The sequence below is a fragment of the Crocodylus siamensis genome, chromosome 12 (genome assembly GCF_052110815.1).
Source record: "Crocodylus siamensis isolate JL-2025a chromosome 12, ASM5211081v1, whole genome shotgun sequence".
NCBI classification, from domain to species: domain Eukaryota; kingdom Metazoa; phylum Chordata; order Crocodylia; family Crocodylidae; genus Crocodylus; species Crocodylus siamensis.
Genome location: NC_143406.1, coordinates 45,914,658 through 45,933,584, shown reverse-complemented (window position 1 = coordinate 45,933,584; position 18,927 = coordinate 45,914,658). Strand labels below are relative to the sequence as shown.

At 55.0% G+C, this 18,927-nt stretch overlaps 1 protein-coding gene across 4 annotated transcripts in view; it reads right to left on the bottom strand.

The window, feature by feature from the left end:
* Positions 1 to 18,927, bottom strand: part of RAI1 (retinoic acid induced 1) — a 113,069-nt gene that overhangs the window by 56,481 nt on the left and 37,661 nt on the right. The window contains exons 1-2 of one of the 4 annotated variants that reach the window (XM_090023613.1): positions 14,928 to 18,686; positions 13,617 to 13,701 (exon numbers count right to left, since the gene is read on the bottom strand). The exons of 1 other annotated variant lie outside the window; for it this stretch is intronic. The gene's annotated coding sequence lies outside the window, so the exon portion shown is untranslated. Of the gene's footprint in view, positions 1 to 13,616; positions 13,702 to 14,927; positions 18,687 to 18,927 lie in introns of those variants that run through there. 2 more of the 4 variants (XM_090023614.1, XM_090023612.1) reach the window with 2 other exon arrangements.

Genomic DNA, 18,927 nt, shown 5'->3' with positions numbered 1-18,927 from the left:
ACTGCCGTCTCGCAGATAACTTTTCTAGTTCAAACCACGCGCTGAACTCTGCCCCGGGCTAACACCACACTCGGCCAAAGCGCCTTGCCCATGCGGGTCGGGGGAACCACGCAGGGAGCGATCGTGATTAAACAGGCACGATCCTGCTCTGGCTGAGGCACACCTCCCTCTTCCACGTCATGCCCCCTTCCTGTTTTTGCCACGAAGAAAGGGAGGGCTCGGGACCCCCACCCGGAGAAACCCTCCTCTCGTGGTGCAAGCAGGGTGTCACGGGACCGGGTGTCTGCTGGCTCGCTCTGTGACCTCATGCAATTCCCGTGACCTCCCAGTGCCTCGGTTTCCCCCTCTGTAAAGGGAGGATAACACCAATTTGATCTCTGAGACCCTCCAAAGAGACGGGCAGCCTGGGCCTGATCCAGCCAACTGCCCGGTGCTTCTTGAAGGGGGCGGGGTGCTCTCAGCTCATGCTGAAAGGCTGAAGTCAGGCAAGGCCAGGGCCAAAGTCTGCTCTTCTGCATCATCTCTCGCACCCACCAGAATCAGCGGGTGCTTGGCTTGAAGAGAGAACTGCGTCATTTGGCCCTAGGTTCCTAGTACTATTATTGTTCATGATAAATGGCTCCCGGTAAAAAAAGAGAGCCCGCTGGCTGGCTGTAGGATCCCTCTCCGCTGCCTCTCGCAGCCCTCTGCCTGACTCCCCCAACAGACAGCAAACAAGGCCAATGCTATATGGCACCGTACCTGCTGCTTGAATGTCAACACCTCATTTATATGTCTTGATTGGCCCTGATCAGCCATGCTGTGCTTCACCTGATTGCTGGATGCCAGCAAGGCGTGTCGCCGCAGCCTTCAGATTGTAATTTCCTTTAATTGGGCATCTAATTCCAGGCAAAGAAAGAAGAAACTCTCTGTTTTGAAACATGAAAGGACGGTGCATTAATAATAACCACCCCACCGCTGCTACCAGGGGCTGGCACGCGAGGAAGCCATCGGCGCCGTGGGGTGAGGAAATCCTCTTCCCGCGCCCCGTTAGGAAATGGCTGGCTAGCCTAGCGATGGCTGTACCCTCGCATGAGTTATGAGCTCGTTTGCCAACCTGTGGATTCGATAAATTTGCTCTCCCTCTTGGACCATTACGCAGCCCTCCGTTTGTGTCACGCTTGCCTGTGCTCCTTCCCTCGCACGTTCGAGCAAACCGCTGAGGCTGAAATTTCAATTAAGAAAGAGAAATAATTACCCACCGCTCCATATTTCCTCTAAAATGGTAGCCAATGCCAGTAAGCCGAGTCATCGCTGCCTGGGCGCTCTGGCATGTCAGAAGGGGCCGGGACGAGCGACATTTACAGGGATAATTCCACCCGACAGGCTGCGTGCCAACAGCAACCAGCTACAAGGCGCAGGGAACGGGAGCGGGGCACCGGCGCTGCCGGGCTGCGGGAGGCGCTTGGGAACAGAGAGATGCTCGCCCCCTTTGAAACAGCCTGGGCCGCGAGTCAGAGGCCCTGGATCCCCCCCCGAGCTCCCCTTCTCCGCAAAGACCCGCCGGCCTCAACTGCCGCGTCCCTGTTTTGGCCGCCGGCGGAGGCCGCTCCTTTGCCCGCCCGACAAAGCAGCATCGTGCTTTGAACCATCGGTGACGTGGCAGAAACCTTCCGGCACGGCCCCCGGGAGCCGGGCGATGGGCTCGTGCAGTCATCCTTCGGGTCTGCAGACCCGAGCCCTACACCTGGCGGGGCATGACCGGTGCTGACGAGCCGGCTGCTCTCTCCCGGAGCCCGACGTATTCACGTTTGGACACCTTGCCAGGGTGGACGGTCGCCAGGAGCTGCAGGGGGTCGCTGGAGAAGCGCTGCCAGCGCTGTGCGTGGCATCAGCCTGGAATAACCGGAGATGCTACAGCCCTCGAGGCAGGTGCATGAGGGTGGGTGCAGGATGAGACCTGGCCAGGAGCTGCAGGCCGGCTCCAGAGCGTGTAGGAGAGGCAGGAGCTCGTCAGGCTGGGGCTGATGCCATGATGAGAACTGTAGCTTCCTAGGAACACCTTTCTCCTCGCTCACTGGCAGGTACGTATTAATAAGCGTTGTCTTAAGAGGGCAAGAAAGAGGACAGCAAGCGCAGGACATGGAGGAAAGCAAGCACCCAGGTTCTTTCCACTGGGTGCAACCCCTTTGCTCGAGGATTTTGGCAATTCCCACAGTTTTGCCTCCCCATAATCGGCCCTTGGGACCTACAAACGGAAGCAACCGTGAAGCCGGGTGCTGCTTCGCTCCGGTCTCCCATGCAGCGAGCGCTGCAACAGGACAGTGGCAACGTGCAGAAGTCCCGCGGTCCTCGACAAACGCTCCCCACCCCGGGAAAACCACTGCCAGGGTGGAGGGATCCTGCCAAGAGCTGTCACTGGGCTCATCCGAACGGTCCTTTGTCTTCTCTGGAGCTACGGCACGTCCCTCTGCCAAGTGCGTGTCCCTGCGAAGGCCCACACTCCACGCCAGCCTCCAGAGGAGGATTAAGCAGCAAGGAGAACTGCGCCATGACCTTTATTTTTCTCGCGCATCCAAGAGTCGCACAGGCCTGCTCTTCCAGCAATGCCAGCCTTGATTCTCATGTCACTGAAGTCAAAGCTCCTGCTGGCTTCCATTGTGCAGGATTCAGCGCTGAGGTTGCCATAAATATGCACTGGCTTGGCCCACGGACTGTGACAATGGGCCCGGCAGACACATGACAGGCAGCGAGACACACAAGTGCTACCGCACGGCAGCTCCACTGAAATTTGCCTGCGATAGCGTGTGCTCCAGTAGCATCGCCCAGGTGAATAATAATTATGCTTTGTGCTTCTGCAGTCCTCGTCGTCCGTGGATTTCAAGGCACACTGCAAATACTAGCACTGCCGCCGCCCTCCCTGGATCCTGCGAAGCCGATGGCCTCCGAGTCACAGTTCAATGCCCCCCCACCCGAAAAATGGCTCAAAATTCACACGGGTTTTCCTAAATGTAATATGTTAGGTTCTTTTTTTTTATTTGCCTTCCTGTTTTTGAGCCTTCCAGCTCACGTTTGCAAGCCCTTTTCATGGCCGCGAGGACTAGAAACACTTCAGTCATCCCGGGACTCCAGGGGCTGGAGCGGTCAGAAAACCACCGACTGTTGTGAGAGTCCCAATAAAGTCAGGAGCGTGGGGACCACAGCCGTCCTCGCCTGGGGACAAGAATGGCCAAGAAGGGAGCCTGGGCCTCTCGGCTGTCTGAACTACAAGCGCACCCTTCCTCCCTTGGAAGGAGAGCGGGGAGCGAGCACAGGCCTCTCACCAAGCCCTGCGCTGCTGGAAGGCGGCAGGCCACGGCCACGCTCACGCCCGCTGAAGCTACCCTGCAAAAACGAGTCCAGCGTGCGCATCCGGGAGGAGAATGCAATGGCTCTTCCAGCTGCATCGAAAAATGCACAGCTCATGAAGTCTGCCCATCTCCTGCAGCTGGCCCAGTTGCAGAAACCAAAGCACTGCTTAAGGAAGTTGAATTGCAGTTCCTCCACTTGACTGCCGGTCCAGGGTGGAGGTGACTTAAATTGGATGGCAGCCACAGAGGACAGCTCTTCGTGCCCTGACGGATACATCCCTTACCACCGCAGCTAAGTGCAGGAGAGTCGTTATAGTTTTCACCCCTCCTTCAAATGATAATTTATGACCCCTGACCCACTCCCCCTTCTAAATCAACCTGATCAATAGAGAAATCAGACAATCCTTTTAAGAAACGAGCTCATCTGATCCTTCCAGCTAATGATCTCTGCTCTTCTTGCAACTGCTTGCAGATCTGTGGCACAGGCTGCCGAGGAGGGGAAAAAGGGGAATGCTGAAAACCTCAAGGCCAGATTCTGCTCTCGGTTAGGCTGGGAGGGACTCCACTGCAATCCCGATTCACGCTGGTACGTCTGGGAGGAGAAGCTAGCTCCCTCCCTCGTGAAAATAAGCCCTCAGGCTCTGCTGATCTGTCGGGGGCTGGTCTGAAAGCACAGCAAACCTCTCGGTTGCTAACTGCTGAGTTACAGACTGCCAGAAAACACTTGCTCCTCAAATCTGCGTCTTAATGAATCTCTCGGTCCCTCCTGCAAACAAAAGGGAACTTTCCCTTCCAATAGCCAGGCACACCTATGATCCGGTTCCCTCCAGCTCTGCAAAATGAAACCCCTCTGGATGACTTTGCACCGGGTCCCCTGCAAAGAAAACCCAACTAAAAAAGAAAAAGAAAGAAGCCCTGTTGCCAAGCTGGGCTTCAGCTGCTTGATCTCGGTGCCTACAGCTGCAAACGAAGCACCACCCAGGTTGGAAAGCCAGGACCTGGCGCGCCGCCGTTCTGTTCTGGATGTCATAAAGGATCTCTAGATGAGGAAAGATTTCCCCTTGTGAGGAAGAGCACTGCTAGTCCACATCCTCACAGCCCAAATTGCAGAGCCTGCAAACCCCGCTCTCTCTCCCCGGGCCCTTTCCCCTCGCTCGGTCGCTGTAGCAAAAGGTGACGGGCACATCGCCGCTCTGTCCACGTGCTATCCACAAGGGTTTTGCGAAAGGGGAAGCGTGGACGGCGCGAGACGGCCACTTTGGGACCGTCCAAGAAAAGCAGTGAATTTACGGCCCCCCCGGTCTCCGTATGGCTTTACTGTCTAGAGCAGCATTTCTATCGAACCAGCCAAGTAAGAGGGTTAAAACCAGCTAAGAGGAAAGCATCACGCAACCCTTTAAGTCTTCAAAGTAAATCAGCTCCTGAAATGATTGCGCTCGGGAGCCAAGCGTCCCCCTGCTTCTTTGAATGCGCGGTGGCAGGGTGATTTTTTTTTCCCCCCTGACATTTATTGCGCTGCCGGAAAGCCATCCAAAGGAACAGCTTTTTCCCCCCCTCGGATGCGGATGGTATCAGTTTCTCACCCTGGAGCATTTGTGCAGTGCAGGGATTTCACTTAGCTGGGCTCTCGGCCATTTGCATATTGCCTGGGTCCTAATTCCAGAAACCCCAATAATTAACCCCCGTGGCGCCCCACACGGAGCTCGATGCTGCCAGGCGCTGGGCCGGGGTCGGATTCGGCAGCCACGGCGCGCTCGGCGCCCCGACGGCAGCAGGAGCAGGCCCCCCGTCCCTGCTCCTCCCGAGAATCTCTCCTGCCAGGTGCTAAGTGCTCTCAATCCTGCCTGACATCAATGGAGCCGAAGGGGCTCTGCAGCACGCAGAAGCGTTTAACATTTTTTCCAGGGTTCAGCCTATCGCGTACACATTAGAGCCCAAGCCACTACCCACTTCATTCCCTAAATCCCCCCTGCGGATTCAGCCAGGCGCACGGTTCTTTTTCCGTTCTGCTGTGCGGCGTTGCTCTGAGCTCTTAAACAGCAGCGGTTTTTCCAGCCAAGATGTGGCTGCCTTCAAGCCAGGAGGGAACCGAAGCAGGCACCAGGAATTTCTGAAGCTGTTCCTGGGCTGAAAGGGGCCCGGTGCTGCAGCCCCTGTTGCCCGAAGGCAAGGCAGGCCTGCGGGCACTATCTTTAGGAGCATCACTTTGCTGACCTTATCCCCGAGTGCCCAGGGATAAGCAGAGGGACGACGCTTCCAGAGTACGGAAGAAGCGGGTTGCATTTTCATGACGCCTTCATTTTTGATAAACCTCCTTTTGTGTTTCTCCTTGGCGTCTGGCAGCGTTATCCTGAGGTTCCTTGCTTCATTGCCGGGGCAGGGCCCTCTGCCCATGTTTGTACAGCACCGGACACAAAGAGGCCACGATGCAGACTCAGACCTCTGGGCAGAACAAGTGCTGTGCCAACGCTGAGCTGGCGTGTGTCAAACTACCCATGCTGTAGGGTCAGGAAAATGCCCGTCTCTGGGTTTAGGAGGGGAAAAGACTCCAGTGCCATGTGCACATGCGGTGTGGATGTGTGGTTCCCCAGGGACAGCTAGCCGTGGCGCACTTGTCCACGGGGAACACCCATGCCATGCACGCTCTGGCGCGTGGCAAGTTACCCCGGGGGCGGTAGGGGAGGCTGGGGCCACCACTGGGCTGGCCCCAGCAGCCTGACCTGGGGTCTTGGGGGGTTCCCGGGGCTGCAGCAGTGGTGATCCTGCCACGTGGAGCCTGGCCGGCAGCCGCAGCACCGTGATGGCTGGCTCGGATCTGGTTTTGAGTGGCGCACGCTGCACCCACGTGCGCCACTCCACCTTTTTTCTCTGGGGGTGTTCCCGCCCCCCTGTGGGCAGCATGGAGAACAACTGAACGTGCGTTACTGGTGCCGCAGATGTGTCTGCGGTGCGACATACCGCACAGCCGCGCTCATCTGGATGCGGCCCAGGAGATCACGTTACACCTACGTTTGCAGGGGAAATTTCTTAGGGTTTGTGTGTGGTGGGGAGGTATCAAGTGTCTGAGCTTATTTCAAGTAAAAGGATATCTACACCCCTACTGGGGCATCTCCCTGTTCTTCTGTAAAATAGCCCCCACGGCCCCCACGGCCCCCAGCACTGCCTTGTCAGGCTGGCCCAGACCGGGGCTCCTCAGGCCTGTCCCTTTCCATGCTACCCGCTCCAACTACATGTCTCTCTTCCTTCTCTCTCCACGCCAGCTGTTTTCATCTCCTCTCTCCCCCTTCCTCCTCCCCTGGCCGGCATGCTTTCTTATCTCTGTCCCATTCCCTCTTTGTCTTCGGGCTTTGTTTCACCGGTGGCATCAGTCCTTGTGCAGAAGCCAGACAATAAATGGAGGCTGTTAAAGCCAAACAGTTACCTTCTTAAAATCTGATACAGCACAATACGGGGCAGGACTCTTCTGTGGCTCACATCACAATAGTCACAGTGAATTACAGGGTATTAGGCGACTCTACCGTTGTGTGTCTCGTATAGCAGCAGTCACGGTGAAGGCCATGGTATTACAGGACTATACTGTTCCATAGATCATATAGCAATAGTCGTGGTGAAGGACACGGGATTAAAGGCCCAGGCAGTGCTGTAGTTTATAGAGCGGCAGTTGTTGGGGAGGACGCGGGCGCTGGGGACTAGAGCGCTCTGCGGCCTGGACCTCACCATGGTCATGGTGAAGGATGCGGTCTCATAGGGTCATACGCCAACCTTCCCCTGTGCCCGCGGTCAGCGCAGTGTCCGGACAGGAGCTAAACATTTCTTTCGGCAGCCCAAAGGCAGCAACGTTGTGATCAAAAATTGTTCTTTGCTACCCAATTGACCTTCTGATCTGCATTTATACTGCAGCCTTGCCTTCCTGGGGACACTGCCTACGCGGCCGGTCCAGCATCCTCTGCGCAGACATGACTCCAGAATAAAAAGGGACTCAGTTCTGGAGCCAATCACTCTGCTCATGAGGCAGAATAATTACTCTGGAATAAAAGCACCTTTGCGCGGAAGCAGGGTTTGCACATGGGGAGCTCTTCCAGAACAGCTTATTCCTCATTAAGCATTCTGCTCCCTTTCCCTTTGCAGACAAGCCCTGAAGCTATTTTACACCACTCTGCCACCAGTTTTGACGTTCGCTCTCAGGCCCCTTTCCACTGCTGGAAGGGTGTAAAGGGGCTTCGGTTTAGATCTGAATCAGGTCGGCAACACTTAAACTTCTCCCCGGCTCCGATAGCTGGGCCAACTGTTCTATACAAATGCAGGCAGTGAGCACCAGCACAAGTTTTAGTCACTACCATAAATGCAGCAAAAAAAAGGTATCCCCTGGTGAGACATCAAGCAGTGACTAACAATGGAGATGCAATTAGAGGGAAGGAAGCAGATTCTGACTGTAAAAGAGGAAGGGAAAAAAATAAAAAGAACGAGAAAGAAAAAAGGAGAAAAAGAGCCCTTGAGGGGTTTGCTGAGGATGATATTCCAAATGAAAATGAGCCTAACCCACTCACATCCCAGATTTGATGTGGGTGTAACTCCACTGAGCTAAACAGAGTAGTGCCCACTTGCACCCGGCCTTGGCTTGGCCCCCCAGCAGTCCTGGCACAGACAAACCTCCCACTGCACTCGCCCAGAGCACTGCTTGCATCGGGGCTGTCGGCATAGGGCCAAATCCTTTCGTGTAGCAATTCACACCCGCGCACGCTCTTCTATACACCCCCGTCTATAAATCTACCCTGTTAAACACGTCTCGGTGGTGGATGTGGCAGAAATCGTGTCTGCCTTGACATATTTACGCGCCTTTACATTACTTTGGCACAAGTGCTCGAGCCGTCCGTGATTTTTTGCTTTGCCTGACCACTTGGGTATAACACAGCCGCAACAAACCCATTTAAATAACTCTTGTTGCGAGACGGCAGTGTTCCAGATTATTCCCTACCTACCAAGCACGAACCCTCGGCCAAATTGATCTCCAGCACATCCCTACTGACTCCAAGGCGCTCGCGCTAGACTTTGGCTCAGTCTTTCAAACTAAACCTGCAGATCCTGTTTATAAATGCAGGCCAATGCAACCAACACTCGTGGGTCTGTACCTGCAGCCTTTGGATACCGCACCGCTCATTTGTTATTTCCTTCGATGCTGGTGGCAAAGCAACGCATCAGCTCTTTGACGTGGCTAATCTATCGAGGACGGGATCTTACAGGGGCTTCTCTGTCCATGTGCGATCTCGCAGCAGGCAAAGAGGATCTCCATCACGATCCAGTCATTCTGAATTAGTCGGTGGATCCTATTGCAGGCGGTTCTCCTTGGAGACCGAGGGGTAGAAGCTCCTTTACGATTCCCATTTGTCAGGAGAGGCCAGCCCCCCCAACCCTTCCCGCCAGCGTGTCTTCAGTCTTGAAAGCTGCATTAAAGGAAGAACTTCTTGATCTTTTGCCTTGACTTTTTGCTAAGACTGAGATGCACCAGAGGGAGATGGGGGGGGGGGGGGGGGGGTTCTTTAACCATTAGAGACCACCTTCTCCACTGCACAGGCTGGGCAGGCAAAAAGAGAAAACCAGGATTTTTCCCACCCCATGATGCAACGGTTGTTGGCACCTTCTCCCCAGCCCAGCCGCTCCCTGGGGCAGAGAGGTGGAAGGCTCACCTCTATCAAGTCATGAGTATCGCCGCAGACAGCCGCAGCCGGCCGGGGGCAGGGGGGGTCCGGCACCGTGCCCTTTGGTTCCTAATCCCACCTCCCTCTTCTGGTCCAAGGGCTCTGGGCAGAGGGCGAGGTCCGTCCGTCTGCCTGCTCCTAAGTGAAAGCGCGATGCAGGAACTTCACCGGCACTGACTGACACCGCAATTATCGATTGTCGGCTACACGGGCGCGCGCGCGCTCGCCTTCCCCCGCGTCTCACTTGTTTTCTGATGTGCAGCAGAGTGCTGGTCTTCAGAGACTGCGCTGTACAAGGCTGAGACTGACAGAGCGTCAAGATATCCACTGCCCGGGGCTTTTAATGATCGCCGCGGGGAGCAGGAAGTGTCCTGCTCCGACGACAAGAGCTGGGCTATCTCCAGATCCCCCCCTCAGTCAAGAAGATGGGCTCCTGCCACAAGAAACCTCTTCCTCTTGGTCTCAGCCTGCCTAGGAGCTTTCTGAAGATCTCGAGATGTTGAGGAGACCTTGCAAACCGGTGGCCCCTGCACAATGGCAACAGATGCTCCCAGACGTCCAAAGCCAAGGTCTCTCCACGTCCTGCCCTCCCGCGGCTCTTCCCCGGGGGGTCTTGCAGGCTGCGACCCATCTCGGGGTCTAACGAAACGTGGCGCTGCCCGCCGCAGGCGGAGGAGCGGAGGTGCACGCCAGCCAAGCACGGCCACCACGCGAGTTGGAGCCGAGGCTAGGGCAGAAGCCACAAACTGAGACTCCTCCGACTTGCCCTGCACTAATCACAGATCCTGGGGCCAAATCCTGGACGCAGAGTCAGTCCGGGTCCGGGCACCGGCCTCAGTGCAATCCAGCTGGCCCCTCCGCCTTGAATTTGGCTTTCATCCAAAGCTGCTGGGCTGCTGAAAGAAAGACACCTTTGCTCAGAAAGCCTGTGCCATCGACTTGCCTGTCCGGAAGAGGCAGGGTGCTCATGAGACATCGAAGGTCTGCCTTAAATAGCCAACCCCACCCCAAGCTCTCCTAGTCCCTCCCCTCCAAGACACAGCCCCCTTCCCCTCCAAGGACGGACAGGTAGACTTCAGCCCCCAGGGAGGCAGCGCTGTCCAGGGGTTAGCACAGACAGCTGGGACCCAGGACTCTGGGAGCCCTTGGTTTGACCACTCGTTCGGCATGTGCCTTCTGGCAAGGGTTATCTCATCCTCCGTGAGCATCGGCCCTGCCAGACAGAACAAGGGTGGTCCGCTGCTTGGAGGTCCTTGCTCTGTACTCCTATTTTGTGCAGCGGGACCTGCAATAAAGCCCAGCGGCACCAGCGCAGGTGTCGAGACCTCAGAGTGGGAGGGAAGAGGTCAGTGATCAGGAGACTGTAGTTTCTGATCCACCACCACCTTTTGGTAAGTGATCTGGAGCCCAGGGTAAGTGTTTTAAGCCCGTCTCTCTGCACGGTTTTCTAGCCACCCTTCCTCCATGCATTCACACACCCACCTTCCCTCTCCTCTCGCCATATGGATCAAGTCTGCAGTCCTGTCAATGGCTAATGACACAGAGCTGATTGCTCTCCTTTTTTCATACCTATCTTCATTGCAGCTGCCAAAGGTTTCCTGGGGTGGGAGAAGTGCAGGAGCTGGGTGTAAAGGCTGCAGATCCACCCCGGCTTAGCAGTCATGTCCTCCTGTTCGGGAGAGCCAAGCCAGGCCAGCACAGGGGATGCACGTGCTGGGGCAAATCAGTAGCAATCTCTGGCTAGGAATAGGCATTACTGGGCATTTAAAGGGCTCTCGCTGTCTGCACCTTGCTGGCCGAAGAGATGTTGGATACCAGGCAGTGCCCGAGAGAGGGGAAAGCGGGGAGACACAGAGGGAAATGGACTGGGTCACAGTACGCAGAAGTCCTCACAGATGCAAAACCAAAGAGACCCTAAACCAAGCAGGCAGCAGGGGCAGAAATGAGGGTCCGTGACCAAGTTGGGCACAAAGAGGGCAACCTATTTTTTGCTCACCCCTGCAACCTAGGGGCCAGCTGAGGGTCAGTCTCAGGGCCAAGGACTACCCACATGCAGGACGAGTTCAGCCTCAAGCCCTTGCCCCCCCATTCACCCCCTCACATGCCCCCTGGCATGCTTGCTACAGAAGCAGTGCTGGCCTTCTGCATCTGCTTCGCTGGCACAAAGCAGATTTACGGGGGCCCAGGATGCGACTGCACACACCGAGCACGAGTGCTGCAGCCCACCGGGCCGCAGCTACCCACACCGCCTCTCCCCGTCAGCACCGAGAGAGGCGTGTGCATACAGAAGGGGTTGGCACGCGCGCATTTAACACACCCGCAGTTAGCCTGCTGCGACGACCGCGCTCCTGACGCACTCCAGACCCCAGGGCTTAGTGCCCCGCTCACACTACGGGCACAGGGATGTGGCTATTATTAACCCCTCGAGCGCCAGACCTCTTTGAGCAGCATCTCTCGGACTTGAACACGGCAAAAGCAAAACCACCGAACCTATGCAAATCGAAGGCTGTCGGCATATGGGCTTCCTGCCCAGAGCAGGCACCCTAGTCGTGCCCAGGGCCTTTGTGCTTGCCAGAAGCCCGCGGAGAAGGCCAAAGCGGGGGCTTTATAAATAGAGCTCGTCTCGCACATGCACACGGAAAAACCAAAACAGACCCAGGCATGAATAACAAAAGCAGCGATCAGTAAAGACTATCCCAAGAGGCCGTAAGTTCTTCAATTAGAGCTCTCATTATAGGACTAGAAACTCCACTCTGTCTTCTGTACGGATAACACAGGTTTTTTTCTTTTCAAGGAAAAAAAAAAAGAAGCAGGGAGGGGGGTGGAGGAGAGAAGAAGAGCGCTGCATCTTTAATGCAACAGACAGGTCTGCAGAGATTCACTTTGGCTCTTATTTTGACTTTCATCTAAAAGAGCTGCCCTGGGAATCCATTAAGTCCAATTTAAATCGACTCTCCGCCCCCGTGGTTTCTCCCCGCCCTTCCCACCACCCCTGTCTCTCGCCCCCCCGCCGCAGAAGCAAACCAAAAAGACAAGCCAGGAGGAGGGCGGAGGGGGATGTTGTTGATTCGGAAAGATGTACTCTAAGGACTCCGGCCCTCCCAAGGCACTTCACAGATTTTTATTTCTGCACAAATAAATAACATCCAAGAGCGCGCCGGCTCCGTTCAGAGAAAGTCTCAGAGCCGGGACCAGAACCGTCACGTTTTTCTGGCTGATAAGGTTTCAAAGTCGGTGGGTTCAAACTCGACTTTTGCTCCCCACCCCCTTTCTGATTTTGCTTTTTTTCTCTCTCTCTCCTTTTTTTTTTTTTTTTGTCCCCGGTTTTCTAGATTGCTCCATTACAACACCGGCCTGCCAAGTCTGATTGGAAATGATCTCCTAAGACCCCTGTTTTCCCCTGCCACTTTCCCAGTTGCAAAAATCATCCCTTGCATTCAAAAAGCCCGTTCCTGCCTGTGCGCGCACACACACACACACGCATACGCACACGCGCCCCAGTGAGCCGCGCAGTAATGATAGAGAACGGACAGACCCCCTCTGCTGTCATGTACTACACGGTCATTCAAGCGCTGCTTCTGTAGTATAAGCACTTTTCCAGTCCCCCCGCCTCCCCTCCACCTCCACCACATCCATTCTGCATTGCATCCTATTCATATGTTTTCAATCATTGCCATTTCGTTATTAAAACAAAAGCTCACGCACGCGCGTGCACACACACACACACACACACACACACACAATCTGCCTCTGGAAAGTGAATCCTATTCACCAAGGCTGTGCAAGCTGGGGGGGAGGGGGGCTGTTTGTTTTCTTAATGTCAGCGGATGATTTGGGTTTAAATTTGCCAGGGGAGGAAGGGAGCAGGAGGGTACGTGAACATCTCGTGGAGGGGGATTCGAAATGCACAGCCAGATGTGCAAATCCGGAGATTACTCGCATCTCTGCTAGAGCAATTTTTCTGGCCAGCGAGCCCGACACGCGCCAAATCAAAGGACCGACACACACCGAGCCTGCAATTCCCCCGTGAAGACGACAGCAAAAATAGCACAACCCTGGGTCTCCTCAACGAGGGATCCTTTTCAAGTCGAAAAACACACACGTCAAGAACCGTAACATTTAAAAACCCTCCCGTTGAATGTCTCTAGGTCTACATTCATCCCCCGACCCCAACATCATCATCATTCCAACTTCAGCAAAGTGGTGGCCAAGACCAGGGAAATGAACAGATCTCTTACACACACGCGCGCACCGACCCACACGCACACGCACGGACCCACATGCAGATATCCCCGAGTTTAACAGGCAAGTCGCAAGGCATTTCTGAATTTGCGGCAAATTTCTTTGCTACTTCTGAAAAAGCAAAACAAAACCCAAGTGGTGCAAGCAGTGCACACGCACACGCACACACACACGCACACTCTGCAACGCCAGTCGGACGCTGCCGTTTCAATAGGAAAGGCACACAAGGATAGCAAGTTGCACAACAGGAAAATAAATTGGGGAGAGGGAGATGGAAAAAAAGCTTTTACGTTACCGAAGAACATGCCACGGCTCCCTCAATGAGAAAGGCACCGAGACAGAACAATACCTGCAATGTTTCTTGCTCTCCTCTCTCTCTCTCCTGCTGTCTCTCTCTCTCCTCCTCTTCCAGAACACAGTAGCCAGATTAGATCCTTAGAAAAAAAAATGTGAGAAATAGCACAATTTTTGCTTTTTTTTTTTTTTTTGCCTTTTTTTTTTTCTTTTTTTTTTTTTTGCTGTTCTTTCAGCAACCCTTTGGAGCTCCTTCAGTAGCCATTATTCATGGACCACTAGGGGATATAAGGTAATTAGAAATGGCCCCGTCGCATCCAGCCTGAAAATGCGATGCCAGTGGTAGGAGTGGTGTGGGGGGTTTGGCTGCAGGCTCCACAGCAGCCAGGCGCTGGGGGGAGAGGTGAGGGCTGGGGGCGGCGGGGAAGGCGAGGAGAGCGGTGGGTGGCTTGGCCGCTCGCACAATCCAGACGTCAGAGAACTCAGGAGAGGTCCGGAGATGCTGAGGGACCAGTGCTAGTGCGAGGCTGGCGGGGTCGCGAGTTTGTGTTGCTTTATTTCTTTACGGGGATTTGAAGGGGGCTGCAAGCCTGCCATTGCCTGTGTGAGCCAGGCTGGGGTGGGGGGGGTGAGTGTGAGTCTGTGTGTGCGTGTTTGTGCCAGGAATAGCAATCAGCAGCAGAGGCAGCACACAGAGCACGAAAATGCCATCATGCAGGGTCAACAGAAAACTGCAGACATTTTTTTTTTTGGCTTAATCCTCTAGAGGAGGGAGAGAGAAAAGGAGGGAGGAGGCTGCGGGTTCCTTTAGAGTTCCTGAATGCTTCTGTCCTCGGTCTCAAACGATTGCATTAAGGGGGGGGACCCCACAGGCAAACAGGCATCCCCACCGAAGCACCGGATCCTGCGTGGGAGAGGCGCTCTCAGTCCTGGGGGCTGCCGGAGGCTCGCATTCCTGAGTGCGCGGACTTGGGAGGTGGGCTCCTAAGGTAGCCGGGAAAAGAAAGGAAGAGCGAGGCAGAGAGGGGGCGGAGGGAAGAACAGCTCACACCTGCAGCTCTCTGCTCTGCGTAGCCAGCTGCAGCCAAGACAGTGACTGGCAGGAAAAATACAGCCGCTCGGACTCCCAGCCTTGCATTTCTGCTGGGATTTGGGTGGCGGGTGCCTGGCAAATGAGATCTGATGGCAGCTCATCTCCCCACGTGGTTGCTTTAGGCTGGGGGGGTTGAGAGATGGGGCGCACGTAACAAAGAGCAGCCCCTTGCCAAGCACGGCTTGCGCTGAAAAGGGGGGAGAACCCCCCCTCCCCGTGAGAAAAACACAAGGAGGGCAGACGCTCCCAGTGTAGAGGCGAGCGAGGATTCACCTTGAGGATACGCGGCGATGCTCGGAAAAGAGTTTCAAACGCGGAGGAGTCACCGTGCCACCGCAGCCCAACGGTCCGTGAAGTCAGGTGTCCTGCCTCCAGCCGTGCCCAGCGCCGGATGCTCCGGAGCAAGGCGTCTCTAAAACCCTCCGAACACGGCTCCTCGCGTAATCCTCGCCCGGGCGGGCAGGCCTGACGCCAGCCAGGGCTCGGCTTGCACCCGCAAGAATGGGAAGCCACAGCCTCGCCTGCAAAGGGACCTCTGATCTCCAGCCCCCCTCGCTAGGCTGTTTGCTTCGGTAACACGAACGCACACCAGCATGGCAGCAAGTTTCCCAGGCTAGTTGTACGGCATGTGAAAAAGTTCCTCTGACGCGTTTCCAACGCGCTCCCTTTTCTTTTCAGCTCCAATCGCCTTGCTCTCGAGTGTGGGGGGAGGGCAAGTAGGGGCCTTGGTTTCACTCGTCATTATTTTCTCTACGGAGAGATCAAATTCAATCCAGGTACAAGGTCGGTTTTTAGAAGGGGGCCGCGGTTTTTGGCCCGGGCTTCTACCAGTTCCGCCAACTGGGCCAAACCCCTCACCTTCCCCCACCGGCCCCTTCCTTGGAGCTGGTCCCCCAACCGCCTTGCCTGCCTCCTCCCCTAACCTCACTCCTGCCCCCAAAACCAACCCGGGGGATGACACCTAACGCTCTATGAGAAACCCAGGCTCTTCAATGACTTGAGGAGTGCTGGGAGGAAGCTCAGAGCAAAACCTGCTCCAAAAATCATCAGTTCCTTCCCACCTCTTGTCCTGGAGAGAGAATCTCCTTTAGCTGTTAGCAGTATTGTGCCCATGACACACAACACAGCACCCCTGATTCCACAGGGGGGAAATCAGACAGGCACAGGCCACTTCAGCATAAAGCTATTTTCCTGGCACTGGCAGAAGGCTCTTTGGCTTATTACCCTTCCATCACTACTGGGCTCCTTTCCTTTCCTACGATTCTGTCGCAAATCTCCTGGGTTTGGATTCTTTCCCCTGAACTCCCCGTTCCTGGAAGCGTATGATGCCGAGAGACTCGGCTGCGGCTGCTACTGGGGCTTTTTCGTTAAGATACATTTCTTGCCCTCATAGTCACGCAGAAAAATTGAAAAGTGAGATCCCAAAAACCAAAGGCACGTTCCAGGCACCTCATCATTTCTGGCTGGTGGGACTTGGGAGTTCTGCGTGGTCAGGGGTAGCAACGCTGCCCGAGGTTTCTGGCCCAGCTCGCCCCCCCGGGTGCAGCTAGTAATGGTCCACCTGCCTGAGCGCAGCCAGCGAAGGCTGGTCTCGGGTGAAGACTGCAGGACAAAGCCCTTGCTTAATCACATCCGCCACTTGATTCCTTGCACCGGTCAGCCCTGCCAGGAGAGTAAGGAGGGAGGAGCGGGGCTGGGTGGGTTTCCCATGGCTGCTCCTTCCCAACCCTGCTTAACACGACCCACCTCCTCCTGGCTCCCGGTTCCACACCCAGCTTTGCAGGGCAAAGGCAAGTCAGAGGCTTCCCTTCAAGTAACGTATGCCCAGGGGACAGTGATAAGAGTGATAACACCTGCAAGACCAATTCTCAGGGGGTACAAAAGGGCCCTGGGGCTCTCGCATGCATGGCTCTGTCCTTCTCCAACTGCCTTGGCCGCATGCCCTTGGCCGGCAGAGTTCTTGCTTTCCACCTCCAAGGCACCAAATCCATCCCCCCTCGTTACTCTTGCAAGTGCGAGCTGTCGCAGTCCTTGCACCTCTGCCACTCCACGTCCTCTCTGGCAGAGGTTACATGCTGATCGAGTTCGCACCGTTTCGTCTGGATTTCGAAGGATTTTTTTTAAAGAAACTTTCTTTACATTGTTGGCCTGAATAAACTCCCGTACCTTGCAGTTTAACTGGACCCCTTACTTCTTGCCCCTTTGGGGGAAATATTCAGCCCTCCACTGGCTTTTAACAAAGTACCTTCTGCAGTCTGCAGGCTGATGTGAAGGGTTTCCATTTACTAACTTTGCCCTTCTGGCTCTTTCTAACTGGCCTCTTCATTTTTAAAAAGGCTTGAAGCTTCACATCACAGCGCTAACTCTTTGTACAACTGCACCTGCAAGGACTTCGGCACTCGGGCGTACTGCATTGTGGTGGGTTGGTCACGAAGCTCGAATACACTTTGCTTCTTGGACCAACTCCTCGGGGGGAGGATAAGTCTTTCCTCTCTATGCAAGCAACTCCTGGAAGCAATGGCTTATGCTCTTGAGAAATTCCCTCTCCAGCCCCCATTGTGAAGCAGCATTCAGGCAGTTTACACGGAGGCAGCTGAAGTCAGCCCTTTTAACCAATCCTCGAGATTTTATCGACGTGCCGGCTTCTCGCAGCCCTCAGTATTCACCATCGTGCTCTGCCCTGAAGGTCGTTAGTACAACTCCCCGTTCCCGACACCAGGGAATTATATCTACGGGGAGCCAACCTCGTGGCTACGCACTTTTCTCCCTTCCAGCAGGCAGCGCTGAATCATGTACACGCAGCCGTAATACCAGCCCCTCCGTGACCAAACCCGTGACCATCCGGCCCCTGGAGCCAATCGTTCCAGCGACGATTCTCATCACGCCCGGTTTCAGGAAGGCTGGTGACGTCGAGCCTTGTCCCACTCCCCTTTTCCCTCTGAAGCATCTCTGGGGATTTGCAACCTTTAGACCTCGCCGTTGGCCGATTATACGTACCTCCTTCTGCTGGCCCGGTACCTTACTCGAGTGACTCCAAACCCCCTCCTCCAGCCCTCCGCAGCTCTTTTCCCCGCCGACGGGAGTGCTCCTCGGTACCTGCAGCCCTACCCCAGCTTCTCCAAATTGCCTTCATTTTCTTATGCTGCTGGCAGTCTGGCCCTCCGCTGTGCAAACATCCCCTCCTCTGAGAAGTTCCTCTGTCTAATCAATGTGGATCCTACCTCTCAGCATCAGCTGCGATGGAGCAGACCTAGCGTGGATCCTGAAGTACTTCGGGGGGACACAGCGTCAAGGCCTCTGGTCTCTGGCAGTCTTCCCCGTGGCCCCTTTGCCATCCTCAGCGCTGTTGTCTCTCTGGCCCAGCCCTGGGACGCCTGCCCCCGTGCAAGCGAACAGGAGTGCTGCACCCCCTCAAACGTGTGTCCGCGTCTACCTGCACACCTGAGTCTCCTCCACTTGTCCGTAGGAGCCTGCTCCTGATTTATGCCTCAGTCAGTGAGAGGAGAATCAGGCCCTTCCTATCAGCCAGAACAGAGGAAACGCACCTTTATCTGGAGGCCGGATAAGCCACCATCTGCAAGTCACAATCGTCGTCGCACGCGCGGATGCGATCTCCCGGGACCGGGTGTAAGCGGGAGCCTTGCTTTTCCACCAAAAGGGTCTCTCATAATGGCAACCGTCTCTCCGTTCCTCCCTGGTCTCCTTCTGTCGTGACCCAGGCTTCTTCCAGCGGAGCGCTGTGCAAAGTCAGTACCTCGTTTCCATGGAAAGAGTGAGCAACACGCTCTTCCCAGCGGTTTATTAGAATTCCTTTGACTTCGATGGAGAGTACAGCATGGAGGAAAAGGCTTTAATGTGGGGCTAATGGTGCCCCTGGGAAGTGCAGGAAGGAAATCTCCCCTGGAGAAGAGGAGGCGCGCGGAGAGGGAGGAGAACTTTCAAGACAAAATTCCTGGACAGGTTGAAATTTTTTCGCAGAAGCCATCTCAGGCAGCAAGAAATGGAAATGAATGTTTGTTTTATTTTTAACAGATGTTACAAAAGACCTGCCAGTAATTCAGTGAACGATGCAAAACCTAAATCCCACTCACTTTTCCCTGCATGACTTCCATCCCCTCCCTCTCCTCGTCTGTAAGAACGCTTATTTGCATTTAGCAGATTTTTTTTTTTTTAAATGAAGCAATAAAATAACAATCTTAAGCCACTTCATTTCCCGTTTCCTGAAGGCTTCAGTTTCAGTTTAAATCCTTGGGTTGGAGCGGCTATTAATTGT